The 15,000-nt window shown below is 46.0% G+C and overlaps 1 long non-coding RNA gene across 4 annotated transcripts in view; it reads left to right on the forward strand.

Moving 5' to 3' along the window:
• The window catches only part of LOC147026819 (uncharacterized), a 38,598-nt gene extending 24,201 nt beyond the window's left edge, over positions 1 to 14,397 (forward strand). For 2 of the 4 annotated variants that reach the window (XR_015058511.1, XR_015058515.1), the window contains exons 3-4: positions 11,942 to 12,086; positions 13,249 to 14,397. This is a non-coding gene — a long non-coding RNA (uncharacterized LOC147026819). Of the gene's footprint in view, positions 1 to 11,941; positions 12,088 to 13,248 lie in introns of those variants that run through there. The other 2 variants (XR_015058512.1, XR_015058513.1) reach the window with 2 other exon arrangements.
• The last annotated feature ends 603 nt before the right edge of the window (positions 14,398 to 15,000 follow it).

Raw genomic sequence — 15,000 nt, forward strand, 5'->3', positions numbered from 1 at the left:
CGTCATGGAACTGACGGACAATCGTGATAAACTTGCTTGGACAGCCAAACTTCTGCATTATCTTCCACAAGCCATCTCTGCTGACAGTGTCGAAGGCCTTTGTGAGATCGACAAAAGTCACAAACAGATCACTGTGCTGCTCTTGGCATATTTCCTGGAGTTGGCGTGCAGCAAATATTATGTCGATAGTTCCACGTCCAGCACGGAAACCGCACTGGCTTTCTGGAAGGAGACCCCGCTCAAGGTGTTGATTGAGACGGTTGAGCAGTATGCGAGCTGAGATCTTCCTGGCTCTGGGCTGGAGGGAGATGCCTCGATGATTGTCGCAAGCCTGGTGGTTGCCTTTCCGCTTGTAGATGTGGACTATGCCAGCATCTTTCAGCTGTTGTGGGACCTTCCTTTTATTCCATATGGACTGGAAGAGTTCAGTCAGCTTCTGCACCATGACAGGGTCTCCTGCTTTGTACACTTCAGCAGGAATTGCATCTGATCCTGGTGCTTTGCCACAGGAAAGTTGCTTGATGGCCTTTGTGACATCTTCTTCTGTCGGGAGGTTGTCAAGGTCCTGGTTGATCTCCATCTGAGGAAGGCGAGTGATGGCCTCATCGTTGATATCAGCAGGGCGATTGAGGACCTGGTTGAAGTGTTCAGCCCATCTCTCCAGAATCTGCTTTTTCTCTCTCAGCAACTGGGTCCCGTCTGCACTGAGGAGGGGAGAAGAGCCAGAGGACTGGGGTCCATACACAGCCTTCAATGCGTCGTGACGGTCTGCGTAGCCCTGGATTTCATCAGCCTTCTTACTATACCATGCATCCTGCATCTCACGGAGTTTCTTCTGTACTTTTTCTTGCGCTGGCAAAGGTATCTTTCTTCGCTTGTGGCGTGGGGTCGTTCTGGTGTGCTCCGAACAGTTGGTGTTTCTCTGATAGCAGTACCTGTATCTCTTCATTGTTCTCGTCAAACCAGTCCTGGTTTCTGCGGGATGCTGGCCCGAGGTGTTCGAGGGCGATGGAGTAGACTGCATCTCTGAAAGCCACCCACTGTTCTTCAAGGCTGTCCTGGTCATCATGCGGTGTGTTCACCAGCTTGCCATCAAGGTCTCTGAAGATTTCTTCAGCTTGGAGATGTTGAGCCTCTTTGTAGTCTTCTGACCTTGGGGTCTTCTCATGGGCAGAATGCGAAGCTTAAGTTTGGACACGATGAGGTGATAATCAGTCCAGCAGTCGGCACCACACATGGCCTTTGTCACTCTCACGTCCTGCCTGTCCCTCTTCCTGGTGATGACATAGTCAATCAGATGCCATTGCCGAGAGTGTGGGTGCATCCAAGATGTCTTTTTACGGGTGGGGAGGCGGAAGAGTGTGTTGGTGATGACTAGGTCATGTGAGGCACACATCTTCAGGAGTAGAACGCCGTTGCTGTTACACTTGCCGGTGCCATGTCTTCCAATGATTCCTTCCCAAGTCTGGTGATCTGTCCCCACTCTGGCGTTGAAGTCCCCAAGGACAATAAGCTTCTCTGACTGTGGGACTGCTGCAATGAGGGCATCAAGTTCTTCATATAACTTATCTTTGATATCATCCGGGTTGGTCATTGTTGGGGCATATGCACTGATCATATGCATTCCAAAAGAGATACATATCCAAACCATTCTTCAAATCAACTGAAACAAGTATTAAAACAATTTAATTACATAGATGGATTCAATCCATTCCAAAATAACAAAATATATAAAACATGAAGCATTTTATTATTTTAAAAACGATATTTGCATCAACATTTCTGCATATGTGGTAATCCACATAGTGGACTGAACTAAAAGCCATGATTGAGGGTGAGGAGGAGAGAGGTGTACAGTGTACCATAAGACGAATTTAATAACATGGATGGATTTAACCCACACCAAAATAACAAAATATATAAAACACACCAATCATTTTATTGTACAAAAAATTGCACAAAAAAGAAAAAAAATATACATTAACAAAAAAAGTAAAAACATGGATGACATCTCGAAAAAACAACCAAACAAGGTAGGAATTATACCACGTTATGATGTCACAATACGACACCACAATCCTCTTATGGATTACCATCACAACATCTTTTGACATTTTACTTTTGTTGTGTTTTGTTGTTTGTTCAATTGTCAATGTCATCTTTGAAATAAATGGTATGACTCTCTGACGTTTGCAGTTTTTCCTCCAAACGATGCTTCATACAAATCTGCAATAGAAATAAATAAATAAATAAATAAATATTTCACATAACATTTATGGGGTTGTGTGTTTTTTATGAAACACCCTGCACATATTATATATGCACGTTCCGTTGATGATCCTTCCAGAGTGACAGGTTCAAACTATGAGATTTGCCAGGAATTAAGGACATGTTCCAATTTATCAGACCAATACCTAATCAATTCCAGATCAGCAAAGTGATGCAGCTGCATTTCACCTGTTAGTGGAATGGAACACTGCACAACACAATGTGGAGCCATCTGCAAATAGGAAGGTGGTTTCCAGAGCAACAGAGAGAAGGTTTATGTAAATGAGAAACTCAGTCCGAATCACTGTCATGAGGAAATCGAGGCTCCACTGAGAGAAGAGAGGAGATGGTTCCATTGTTGGCACACAATGACTTCGTGAATGGAGGGAGTCAGAAAGATAGTTATGAAGGCTGTCTTGTATGCTGCTCAGAGATAGCTTGGGAAGTAGAGCAGGATGTCTGACTGTGTTGAATAAACGATTATATATCGAGGGAGATGGTCATTACCTCTTGGATGACATCTAGAGCCTCCAACCATTGCTGAGAGATGCGCAGCTACACGTCCATAGCTGTTTGACAGTGACAGAATTCAAACATCGTGGAATTTGAAAAGAGGAAAGACAGTTGCCATCAGCAGCAATGATGGATTCCATTACTTTGCTTGTAACACTGAACAACAAAAATTTTTTACTGGAGATGTGTAAAGTGATTTAGACTAATTTGGGTACGCTGATTTCAAAAATCATAACCGTTTTGCTGTATCACGTCAGGATTTTCAGTAACAGAAATATTCCCATTGCCTAGAAGTCAGGATTTCAATGAAATTTACAAAAATTCATTTATTCATTTATTTCATCATGAATGCTTCAAAATTATAGAAATTACAGAAAAACTCCACTAGAATGTAATTAAAAATGCTTTAGGCATTTGGCTTTGCATTTGTGCTGCTCTGTGTCAGTTTCACGATGCAGGAACCAGCAGAAATCGCCCATCATGTTCGGGTTGTGCCGCCCTTGGTAACGCGTCTCCATGAGTGAAATCTCTTGGTGGAATCGCTCGCCGTGCTCGTCCGAGACTGCTCCCAAGTTGTCAGGGAAGAAGTTCAGGTGCTGGTGTAGGAAATGGATTTTCAGGGACATCCTGGAGCCAAGTTTCCTGAAGGACTCCAGCAGCTGCTGCACTATTTCTTCATAGTTGTCCGCGCGCTCGTTCCCCAAGAAGTTGTCCGTCACAGCTTTGAAGCTCCTCCATGCTGCCAGCTCTTTGGGGTTTAGAGTTGTCGGAAAAGTTTCGTCCTTCATAATCTGTCGGATTTGCGGTCCAACAAAGACACCAGCCTTGATCTTGGCCTCCGACAAGGTGTTGCCAAACTTTTCCTTGAGGTATAAAAACCCACGCCCATTCAGATCCATTGCCCGTACAAAACTTTTCATCAAGCCGAGCTTTATGTGGAGTGGTGGAAGGAAAACCTTGGCTGGGTCGACAAGGGCGACATGCTTCACGTTGTGTCGACCAGGTACATGCTCTTTTCGCTCTTCCCAATCTTTCTTCGTCCAGTGATTCTTGTCGTCTCTGCTATCCCAGAGACAAAGGAAGCACATGTATTTCGTGTAGCCTGACTGCAGCCCTAACAACAGCGCCACCACTTTCAAGTCTCCGCAGATGTGCCAGTTGAAGTCATTGTACTTGATGGAATCAAGCAGCTGCCGCATAGTCTCATAGGTCTCTGTCATGCCGAACGCATGAGCCAGTGGGACTGATGGTTTCTCGTTGCCATTGTGGAGCAAAACAGCCTTCAAGCTGTTCTTCCCCGAGTCGATGAAGAGGCGCCAGTCTGCAGGATCGTGATCACACCCAAGTTCTTTCAACAGACCGTTGATGTCACTGCAGAATGTCATCGTGTCTTCCATCTCAAAGAACTCAGCCATGTCTCTGTGACGTGCTCTGAACAAGGATATCTTGTTGTTAGGTTCAAGTAGATTCCACTGCTGCAGCCTTGATCCAAGCAGCTCTGCCTTCGCCTTTGACAGCGAGAGATCTCTTACAAGATCATTTAAGTCTCCCTGGTTCAGAAGGTGTGATTCTTGAGTGTCGGGTTCAAAAGGTTCATCATCACCATCCTCTTCACCACTGCTTACAGCTATGTTCTGATCAGCTGGAGGTGTTGGAATGGGGTTCTCGTCATCATGAGGCACAGGTTTACGAGCAGAGACGCAGTCAACGTACTTGATGTGACCTTTATTCTTCTTGTTGAAGCCGGCGATGCTTGTGCAGCAGAAATAACAATCATCATGATGATTCTACGGCTCACGCCATATCATGGGCACCGCAAATGGCATGCTCGCGCGCTTGCCCACCAACCACTGAGTCAAGGTTGTGTGACAGCTTGTGCAGCAGATGTGTGGTGCCCAGCTCTGTTCTTGGTCCCCCACCTTACACCCGAAGTAGTGAAAGTAGGCGGCCTTCATTTTCACTGCTGTAGATATACTTCGCTGTTGATCTTTTTTGGTATACCGACCACACACATAACAGAAGTTGTCAGGATGATTGGTACAGGAACGCCTACTCATCTTTATCTGAAAGAAAGAAATATAACACAAGTTAACAACAATTGTACGAAATAGACATGTTAAAGACATATGTAAATTTCATTGAAATCCTGACTTCTAGGCAATGGGAATATTTCTGTTCCTGAAAATCCTGACGTGATACAGCAAAACGGTTATGATTTTTGAAATCAGCGTACCCAAATTAGTCTTAATCACTTTACACATCTCCAGTAAAAAATTTTTTTTGAAATTTGTTGTTCAGTGTAATTGGAACTAAGCTGATTGGCCAGTCGTTGGCAGGGGCTGATTTTGTAGCCTTCTTGTGAATGGGAGTAATAATGACTGGCCTCCAGGTGGTGGTTAAAAGGGGCTCACAGACCATTCGTTCATTTTGAAAGGACACCTCAGAGGTAGGATGAAGATCTAGTCCAAGTGAAGGCTCGTGTTGACTTGGGTTGGTGGACAGATAGAACAATGGGTGAATTCAACAGAACGTTGATTGAGGTATGATAACCACCATGGTAAACAAGGAAAAATGGATTTTTCGGTGTTAACCCCCTCCCCTTCTTTGCTCTGACGAACGCTTAACACCTGAAACGTCAGCTTCTCCTTGCTTCACCATGGTGGTGAACATACAGTACCTCAGATGTAGCGTCCTTTCCTTTGAGCTGTCTACTCTGGGTTTGATTCCGGGCTTTGCAGGCATGGCGTTTTATCACCCAGTTCACTGTCCTTCAGAGGGACCTAAAGCTCGGGACTCCTGTGCTAGTTTTTTTTTGTATACCTTGTCGAGGCTCGTATGAGAGCGAACACACAAAGCACAGCAAGGGGGCATGTGACAAAAGGGGAGGGAGTGGGAGGGACAAAACAGTGGGGAACAGACACATTAGGAGATCTGTGGAAGGGAGAGGGATGGGGATGGGACGGGGAACATGGGGAAGAGAAGATGGACATTACAGGGACTTTCAGGAAGGAAAGCAGGGGAATTGAAGGAAGTGGGCTTGGGTGGATTATCGGGGGTAGAAAAGATCGAGGATTTGGATTGGGGATGATAAGAGGTGGTGGTGAACAGCTGTTTTGAAAGCATGGAGGGAAGAATGGGAAAGAATAGAGTGAGGGAGTTTATTCCAAAGGCGGGAAAAAAAAAGAGGAATGAAAGAGTGAAGGTGATCAGTGATTCGTAATTTTGGTAGTTTTACCAGAAGGGGGTTATTGGCAGACCTAGAGCGCCCTGTGGAAATGTGGTGGGGACAAATCGCAGAGAGAGCAGGGGGGGGGCAAGGCTGGAGAGGAGTCGTTAGAAGACAGAAAGACCATCGACCAACCTGCGGTGATTGAGTGAGAGACCCAAAGACTCAGCTTCATTGCGGGAGATGCTGATGATCCTAGATGCCCTGGTTTCGACAGCTTGAAGCCGAGAAAGGTGGGAGGCAGGAGCACCAGCACAGAGGGGAGAGCAGTACTCCATCAGGCTACGGACAAAAGCTTTGTAAGTGGTCAGGAGCTCAAGAGGGCCGAGGAAGGACCTTGCACGACGGAGGATTCCCAGTCGGCGACTGGCTTTTGAGGCGAGGTTGGAAATGTGACTTTCCCAGGAAAGGTCATGGCAGATAGTGAGACCCAGAAGCTTGAAAGAAAAGACTTCTTCCAGAGGATTGATGAGAAAGTGGATGGGGGGGTTTTCTCAACGGTCCTTTCGAAGAGACAGAGTGAGAGTGTGAGATTTGTCTGGATTGAAAGACATGTTCCACGTGTTGGACCAGTTTGTGATTTTATCCAGATCTGCAGTGAGCGAAGAAGCTGCTGCTTGCCGGTCTGAGGAATGACAGATGGTACGGCAGAGGGTGGAGTCATCAGCAAAGAGATATAGAGGATTTTCCAGAGTCAGAGAGATGATTGATGAAAACCAGAAAAAGAACAAGGCCCAGAACACTACCTTGAGGAACTCCAGCCTGGACAGGAAGGGGGGATGAAATAACTCCATTTAGGGCCACACGTTGACTGCGACAGGAGAGGAAGTCTGTGAGCCATGAGTGGAGATGGCCTTGAATACCATGGGAAGAGAGTTTGGTGAGTAGGGCAGGGTGCCAGACTGTGTCAAAAGCACGTGATATGTCCAGGGATACGGCTCGGATTTCCTGTCTGGCAATGAGGACCTCCATCCATTGTTGGGAGAGCAGAAGCAGCATATCCAGGGTAGAGTGACCTGGTCTGAAAACAAATTGACAATCAGAAATCAGGCCATTGGAGAAGAGGAAGGATTTCATGTCTGAAGCGATGATGGATTTCATAACCTTGCTGATGATTGGGAGACGGCTGATTGGTCTGTAGTTGCAGGGATCTGTTTTTGCACCTTTTTTATGCAGGGCAGTGATGTTAGCAGATTTCCAAGCAGATGGCAGATGACCTTGAGCAAATGAGAGGGTGAATAGAACAGAGAGAGGGTGAGCAAGAGCAGAAGAGCAGGCTTTGAGGACACGTGGGCTGATGCCGTTTGGACCAGTTGCAGAATCTGAGTCGAGGTTTGAAAGCAAGCTCTCCACCTTGTTAGGAGAAAAGGACACAGAGTCCAGGGACAGTTGGGTGCGACTGGGTAAGGTGGGTAGAGAAAGTGATGGGTTTAGGACACAAGATTTAGCTGCAAAAACCGAGTTTAGACATTCAGCTTTATCACGTGTGGTATCAGCAGTGCGGCCATTTGAGGTAAGGGAGGGGATGGAGTGGCAACATACATCAGAAACAGATTTGATTAAACGCCACCAGGATTTTGAGGAGGGAGAGAGGTTTGAGAGTTCAGACTTGAAATGACAAAGATGTTGTTTTCTGGCTCTTCTGAGGGTAGATACACACTTGTAACGAGCTTTGTGGAAGGAACTGAGATTGCCATCAGTTGGGTTTGCTTTCCATGAGGCAAAGGCAAGTTGTTTCAGGACAACTGCCTCACCACAAGCTTCAGAAAACCAAGGGCGGGAGGAAGGGTAGGCCAACTGAACACGAGAGGGGATAAATCTGTATGTGAGGGAGAGCAAGTTTCTTTGAAAGAATTCCCAGGATGAGTTGATGTTTGAGAAAGTAGTGATAGGAGACCAGTCTGTAAGTTTGATGGCTGCTCAGAGACCCTGCCAGTCGGCTTGGGTGAAATGCCAGACTCGACGGCGGTGAGGTGGTTCTCTGATAACAGCCAGAGAAATGTCCACTTTGACAAGGACGTGGTGAGAAGAACCGATTGGAGCAGAAAAAGAGCAGCAAATATTGTCAGGGAAATTTGTCAAAATCAGATCCATAAGAGATGGGGTACCATTGGTTGAGATCCGGGTCGGGAAGTCAACCGATTGAGTCAGTCCCAATGAGTCGCAGAAAGCTTTTGCTGAGGTGCCATGGCAGGTGAGAGAGGTACCCACACCTAGCCAACTGGCGTGATGACAATTGAAGTCACCACATAAGAGGAAGAGAGAGTTTGGATGAGAAGATAGAAGATGGTCCATGTTTTCCGATAGTGAGGTGTAGATGGAGTCATCACTGTTAGGTGGACGGTACAGTACACATATAAACATGAGGTGGGAGTGGAGGGGAAGCCGTAGCCAGAGCTATTCCTGGGGGTGTGGGGGAGTGAGAGCAGTGCATGGAGAGTGAGGAATAGAGTCTTTGATGAAGAGAGCAACTCCTCCACCAGGACGAGGCTCAGGTCTGTCATACCGGAGGAGGGAGTAACCGGGGAGAGATACTTGGGAGTCAGACACGTCTTGGGAGAGGAAAGTTTCTGTTTGGCAGATTATGTCTGGTTCGTCAGTGGCAACCTGTATGGAAAGATCTGAAAGGTTTGAGCGAAGGCCCCGGATATTTGAGGTCCACACTTTTAATGAAGAGGTAGGGGAGGAGGCTTTGGGTGCAGGGGGTGGGGGGCGGGGGAGCGTAGGACAAGCGACGAGGGGGAAGGTAAGGAGGGTTGTTGAAAGAGTGTGGGGGATTGCAGAATAGCTTGGAGAGGTGACCGCATGAGGGGGAGAAAAGGCTCTGTGGTGCTGGGGCAGAGGGGGGTGACAAGAGAGTGGGAAGAAGGCAGTTGAGGATTTGAGGAGGTGGAGTGAAGAGATGGAGGTGAGAGGGCAGTGGAGGGAGGCAGCTTGGTGGATGAGAGGGGGGGCAACTTTGAGAAGGATGAGTGAGGGGAGTGAAAGGTGGGAGAAAGGTGAGGGGGAATTTTTGAGAGAGGTGAGAGGGAGGCTTGGAGGGACAAGAGTGGGATGGTTGCTTTGAGAGTGAGAGTGAGCTGTGAGAGGGGTGAGTTGGCACTGAAGTTGGAAAAAAAAGAATGGTTGATGGAAAGCGAACATTCATGGCAAACTGGGTTTTTTTAAAGTTTTATGTCAGAGATGCGATTTAACACAATTCTTGATGAATGCAATGAAGGCGAATTCAGAGAATTGAGAGAAGAAGCAATGTAATAGTTGGATTTTTTAGGCAAGGAATGAAGGAGAGGTCAAAATGAGAGCAGTCTGTTAAAATAGCAGAAGAGTAGTGCATTATGAAATAGTAAAGAGTACCACATGTGTGAGAGAGGAAGATGAAGCATTAGGAAGATCTTTGAGGAAGAAGGAAGAGAGGAAGATGAAGATTGTTTTTGTTGCTATTATTAATGTTTGAGAGAGTTTTCAACAGATTAGGTCATGGAAGTGTTGTAGAAAAAAAAATCGAGGAAGAAGACGAGGAGGAAGATAAGAGGAAGAAGAAGAAGCAGAAACGGGAGAAGGTTAGCGTGTTGTTGTTGGGTTTTTTTTTTGTTTTTTTTTTGAGATAAGAAATAGAGATTAGTTTTGGAGAATGAGTGACGTTAGGAAAGTGGGGAGGATGAAAATTGAAGGTAATGGGGAGGATAGAAATTGAAGGTAATGGGGAGAAAAATAAAAAAACAAAAAGATAAAAGAATAAATAAAAAACGATCGAACACAGAGGGGAACCGGCCGGCCTCAAGCCTAGGCCAAGACCTCGGCCTTAAACACCCGGTAAGAACGTCGACAAAAAAACTCACAAAATAGCACGATTTTTGAAACAAAACCGAACTAGGAACACACAGTAACATGTCAGTGAGAAAATTAAACAGTTAAAACGGGTCAAATAACGACCGGAAACTTAACTTTGAGAACGTCAGCAGAGAGCCCCTAAGGAGACCTCTCGTCGCTCCAAACCCGGAACCGGAAGTCAAACCGGAACTAGTTTTTGCGAGTGGGTGTTAAATATCCCACAGTGTTATTTATAAAGAGTAGACCATGATATGTCTGTGCCCTGTCCAAATTCCTGCTTTTGCCACATTGACGACCTGTTAGTTCTCAGCCACTGATGCTCTGCGTTCGTTCTCAGCCACTGATGCTCTGAGTTAGTTCTCAGCCACTGATGCTCTGAGTTAGTTCTCAGCCACTGATGCTCTGGGTTAGTTCTCAGCCACTGATGCTCTGGGTTAGTTCTCAGCCACTGATGCTCTGGGTTATTCTCAGCCACTGATGCTCTGGGTTAGTTCTCAGCCACTGATGCTCTGGGTTAGTTCTCAGCCACTGATGCTCTGGGTTAGTTCTCAGCCACTGCTGCTCTGGGTTAGTTCTCAGCCACTGATGCTCTGTGTTAGTTCTCAGCCACTGATGCTCTGCATTAGTTCTCAGCCACTGATGCTCTGGGTTAGTTCTCAGCCACTGATGCTCTGGGTTAGTTCTCAGCCACTGATGCTCTGGGTTAGTTTTCAGCCACTGATGCTCTGGGTTAGTTCTCAGCCACTGATGCTCTGGTTTAGTTCTCAGCCACTGATGCTCTGGGTTAGTTTTCAGCCACTGATGCTCTGGGTTAGTTCTCAGCCACTGCTGCTCTGGGTTAATTCTCAGCCACTGCTGCTCTGGGTTAGTTCTCAGCCACTGATGCTCTGGGTTAGTTCACAGCCACTGATACTCTGGGTTAGTTCTCAGCCACTGATGCTCTGGGTTAGTTCTCAGCCACTGATGCTCTGGTTTAGTTCTCAGCCACTGATGCTCTGGGTTAGTTTTCAGCCACTGATGCTCTGGGTTAGTTCTCAGCCACTGCTGCTCTGGGTTAATTCTCAGCCACTGCTGCTCTGGGTTAGTTCTCAGCCACTGATGCTCTGGGTTAGTTCACAGCCACTGATACTCTGGGTTAGTTCTCAGCCACTGATGCTCTGGGTTAGTTCTCAGCCACTGATGCTCTGGGTTAGTTCTCAGCCGCTGATGCTCTGGGTTAGTTCGCAGCCACTGATGTTCTGGGTTACTTCTCAGCCACTGATGCTCTGCGTTAGTTCTCAGCCACTGATGCTCTGGGTTAGTTCTCAGCCACTGATGCTCTGGGTTAGTTCTCAGCCACTGATGCTCTGGGTTAGTTCTCAGCCGCTGATGCTCTGGGTTAGTTCACAGCCACTGATACTCTGGGTTAGTTCTCAGCCACTGATGCTCTGGGTTAGTTCTCAGCCGCTGATGCTCTGGGTTAGTTCGCAGCCACTGATGTTCTGGGTTACTTCTCAGCCACTGATGCTCTGCGTTAGTTCTCAGCCACTGATGCTCTGGGTTAGTTCTCAGCCACTGATGCTCTGGGTTAGTTCTCAGCCATTGATGCTCTGGGTTAGTTCTCAGTTACTGATGCTCTTGAATAGAGTATGATCAGGGATGGTTGATGGATGTTTTCCCTCCAAGCTGTTGACGTGCAATCGAGTCCAACCTGACATCTCGGAACAAATTGTAACATGTTTCTTAGACTGTCTATCCTCTGTATTGTTCCTTCCTAATCAAACTCTCTTGCAGATAAGAACATACAGTATAAAGTTCAAAGCATCCTTCTCTTTAGCAAACTCATGTGAACATTGTACCCTCCCACATTTTGCAGAGCGGTCCATCTTGATAACCTTTGGACCTTCCTTTCCTGTCTTTCTTTCCCATTTTCTCCCACAATTTTCATTTGCTTTCTCCTTGCTTCCAAGCAGGAAATGCCATGACTCTGCACACCCTACAAACAAGCCTTCCCATGCAAGCAAATGGGAATGCAAGCTTGATATCTTTCCTATATAGGAGGGCATGCTTCCAAATATGAAAAATGTACACTTGTGTTCCTAATAACATAACATTTTAAACCAGAGTTGAAGTCCAGCGACACCATTTGGCGATGGCACCAAGAGGATCACAGAATCGAAACGTTGAGAGCCGGACCATGGCACACTGGACATTCTTCTGCTTCACCTTGCTTATTAACTGCTTCATATTCTCCTTTTCCTCTGCACAGGTGAGATCCATGTGATACTGTAATCTCAATTATAACACTGTACCACATTTGAATAATGATGTCAAATGCACTTGATTATTCCTACATTCTGTTATGCTCTGTGATTTTACCAAAACAATTACAGAAGTGTGAAAGAAGGTAGTTTTTGTTGTGCTGCAAAATGTTTTGGTATTGTTTTTATGTTACATGAATATTTATCGTTGCTCTACGCTCGCCATATTGTTTCATTAATGGAAAGCATACAGTCTACCAGATTGGTACATCGGTTGTGAGTTCATTTATATTTGTGCTGTCTGGTGTGAGTTGTTCAAGGCGTGACAATAAATTATCGGAATGGTGCTTTACATGAGATAAGGCGTTGCATTACAAAATGTACCACCTCCTATAAATGGATATGGTCAGCCCCGTAGCCAGGGCTCAGTATTAAGGGGGGCATATGAACTGGATGGGGGGGGGGCACAATTATTATATTTAATATTTTTGATAACCCGTTATGCTATTGTATTCATGCAGCATTGACACATCTATACTGAGGTTGCCGTCGCATACTAACCAAATTGATCTCAGCAAGATTTAATATGTTCTGATGTTTTTGGCCTAAAATTATTCGAATGCAGGAGAGCCGCAACAAACTGGCACATTCACAATGCAAATATTCAATGATTAGACAATTGGCACCAATTCAGGTGCACTTATACAAGGTGTTGGGAAGAATTGGCATTAGAAAATTAATATACCAGAGATACAATGACTAAACGGGGGAGGTTGGCACCAGAATCAGTGCACTTTGAAATAAGATACAGTAGGCTATGACCTGCGATCATCACATTAAACTATCAACAGCAAATACGACTAGCCTGAAGATACCACAAGGTCCGCATTTAAAGCAGTCAATTACACAGAGGTAAGGTTATGCACAAAGCACTAGATATGGGATATGCAAAGCACCAAACACAACATTTAACTTAAACATCAGAAGTACAAAGCAGCCGACCACGGCGGGTGCTGACCACAACCACAACCACACATGCATCACCAGCAGTCACACACAATCTGAACTCCTCGTATAGTTTTTATACCGCTGTACTCGCTGTCAGAAGAGCTGCAGGTGACGTGTCTCGGTGTGGAATCTTCTGAGGACCTTCTCCTTCCATTCATTCAGGCATTTACGTGTGAGGTCTCTCTCGAAGGCCAGCCGTACCAGTTGTGCCTTGCGTGCATGGCGCATGGACCGTCGATGGTCAGTGAAGACATTCCTCAATGTTGAGAATGAGTTTTCACACATGGCAGTGGACGCACCAAATGTTAGTCCAAGTCTCATAGCAGTCACTCCACTTGGCATGGCTTCCAGCGTTTTGTGGTATGTTGAGAGGAGTTTTTGTGTTGTCCATCTCTCGTTTGGCTGCTTTTCTGTCTGTGAGCGAATAAACTGCTTTGCAACCACACACTCTGTTTCACTGATGGTTGACTTTGTTAATGTCATGATGTGCTGGAGCAAGTGGGGATCCAAAAACGTGCCATTTTCGGGATTCAAGGCAGTGAGTGAACGGGCGAGTTGTGTGTTGTGCTCACTGAAGCGCTGAGCGATCTCGCCAAGCACAGTGTCAATTGCACTGTAAAAAAAACCCTCTGCAGTTCTGTCTTGTCATTGTCGTTGTTTTGTCCTGTAGTCTCCAAAACTACAAACTGTTCCAAGTTGTTATGCATTGTGCGTCTCCGTTTTGGTGGTGCAGGTGTAGAAGTGTGAGCATCGTTGGCCTTGTTCCACAAATCAGTGAACTCATCCTCAGAGCGGAGTTTCTTCACACACTCTGTAGCACTCGCCACCAGTTCCGACCCCGTTAGCAAGTCCATGTCCTCTGCCTGCAAGAGTCTGTGAGGGCCATCTAACAACATCATCAGTTTTTGTACAAAGATAGCAATGAACATGAAGGCAGGCCCAGAGACTTCCCGCAAAAGCCCAATAGCCTCCATCCTCATCTCTGCACCGTAGGCGCGCTCTGCATCAATCTCCGACAGTAAGGATGTGATATCCTTAAAAGATCCTATAATCACAGACACGGTGGCTAAATGTCCCGTCCACCTTTGAGCAAGAAGTCGTTTTAACCGCTCACCTTTATACTGTGCAGCAACAGTGGGCTTTCTGAAGAATTTGTACAGGCAACAACAAACCTCGAGGAAATCAGTGACAGCTTTCTCTGCTGCCAGTGCCTGGATAACTACCAGATGGAGTTGGTGATTTAAGCAGTGCACATAGGGGATTTCTCTTTCCAATATCTCTTGCAACAACTTTTGCACCCCACCGTGCTTCCCAGCCATTACCGAAGCCCCGTCGTAAACCTGACTTAATATTTTTGACGTGTCAAGTCCTGTTTTTATCAGCTCTGCAATTATTAGGTCTGTCAATGTTTTTGCATCTCCAGCGTCGGCTGTAGCTATTGTGAGTAGACGCTCTGTTGCTTCATTTGATGCCGATACAAAGCAAATGATGATTGATATGTTCTCACATTCAGTGGGGTCCCTCGTCCCAACCACCTTGATGGTAAACCACGATGTGCCTACTTCTTCCACGATGGCATCCGTCACAACATTACTCAATGTGCAGATCAGTTCATTCTGAGTTTCCGGACTAGTATAGCTTGCGTTTCGTGGGATATGCTTTATTATTTTGGCGAGCTCGGTGTCTTTTTTTGAGTGTGTGGTTTAAAAGCGAGAGGAAGAGCCCACTGTGCCCGTCTGACATATCCTCAAAATTATCAAGGCTCCCTCTAAAAGGTATCTGATTTTCGGCGAGAAATCTCACAACATCTATAAGAGCAGACACATGGTACCGGTTTCTATTTAGCTGGTCAGCATTGAGGAGTGTGGAAATCTCCTCATCACAATCGATGCGCCTCTCATTCTCCTTCCACCT

This window comes from Eptatretus burgeri, chromosome 5 (genome assembly GCF_056783735.1).
Source record: "Eptatretus burgeri isolate ZD-2024b chromosome 5, Ebu_testis_v1, whole genome shotgun sequence".
In the NCBI taxonomy this organism is placed as follows: domain Eukaryota; kingdom Metazoa; phylum Chordata; class Myxini; order Myxiniformes; family Myxinidae; genus Eptatretus; species Eptatretus burgeri.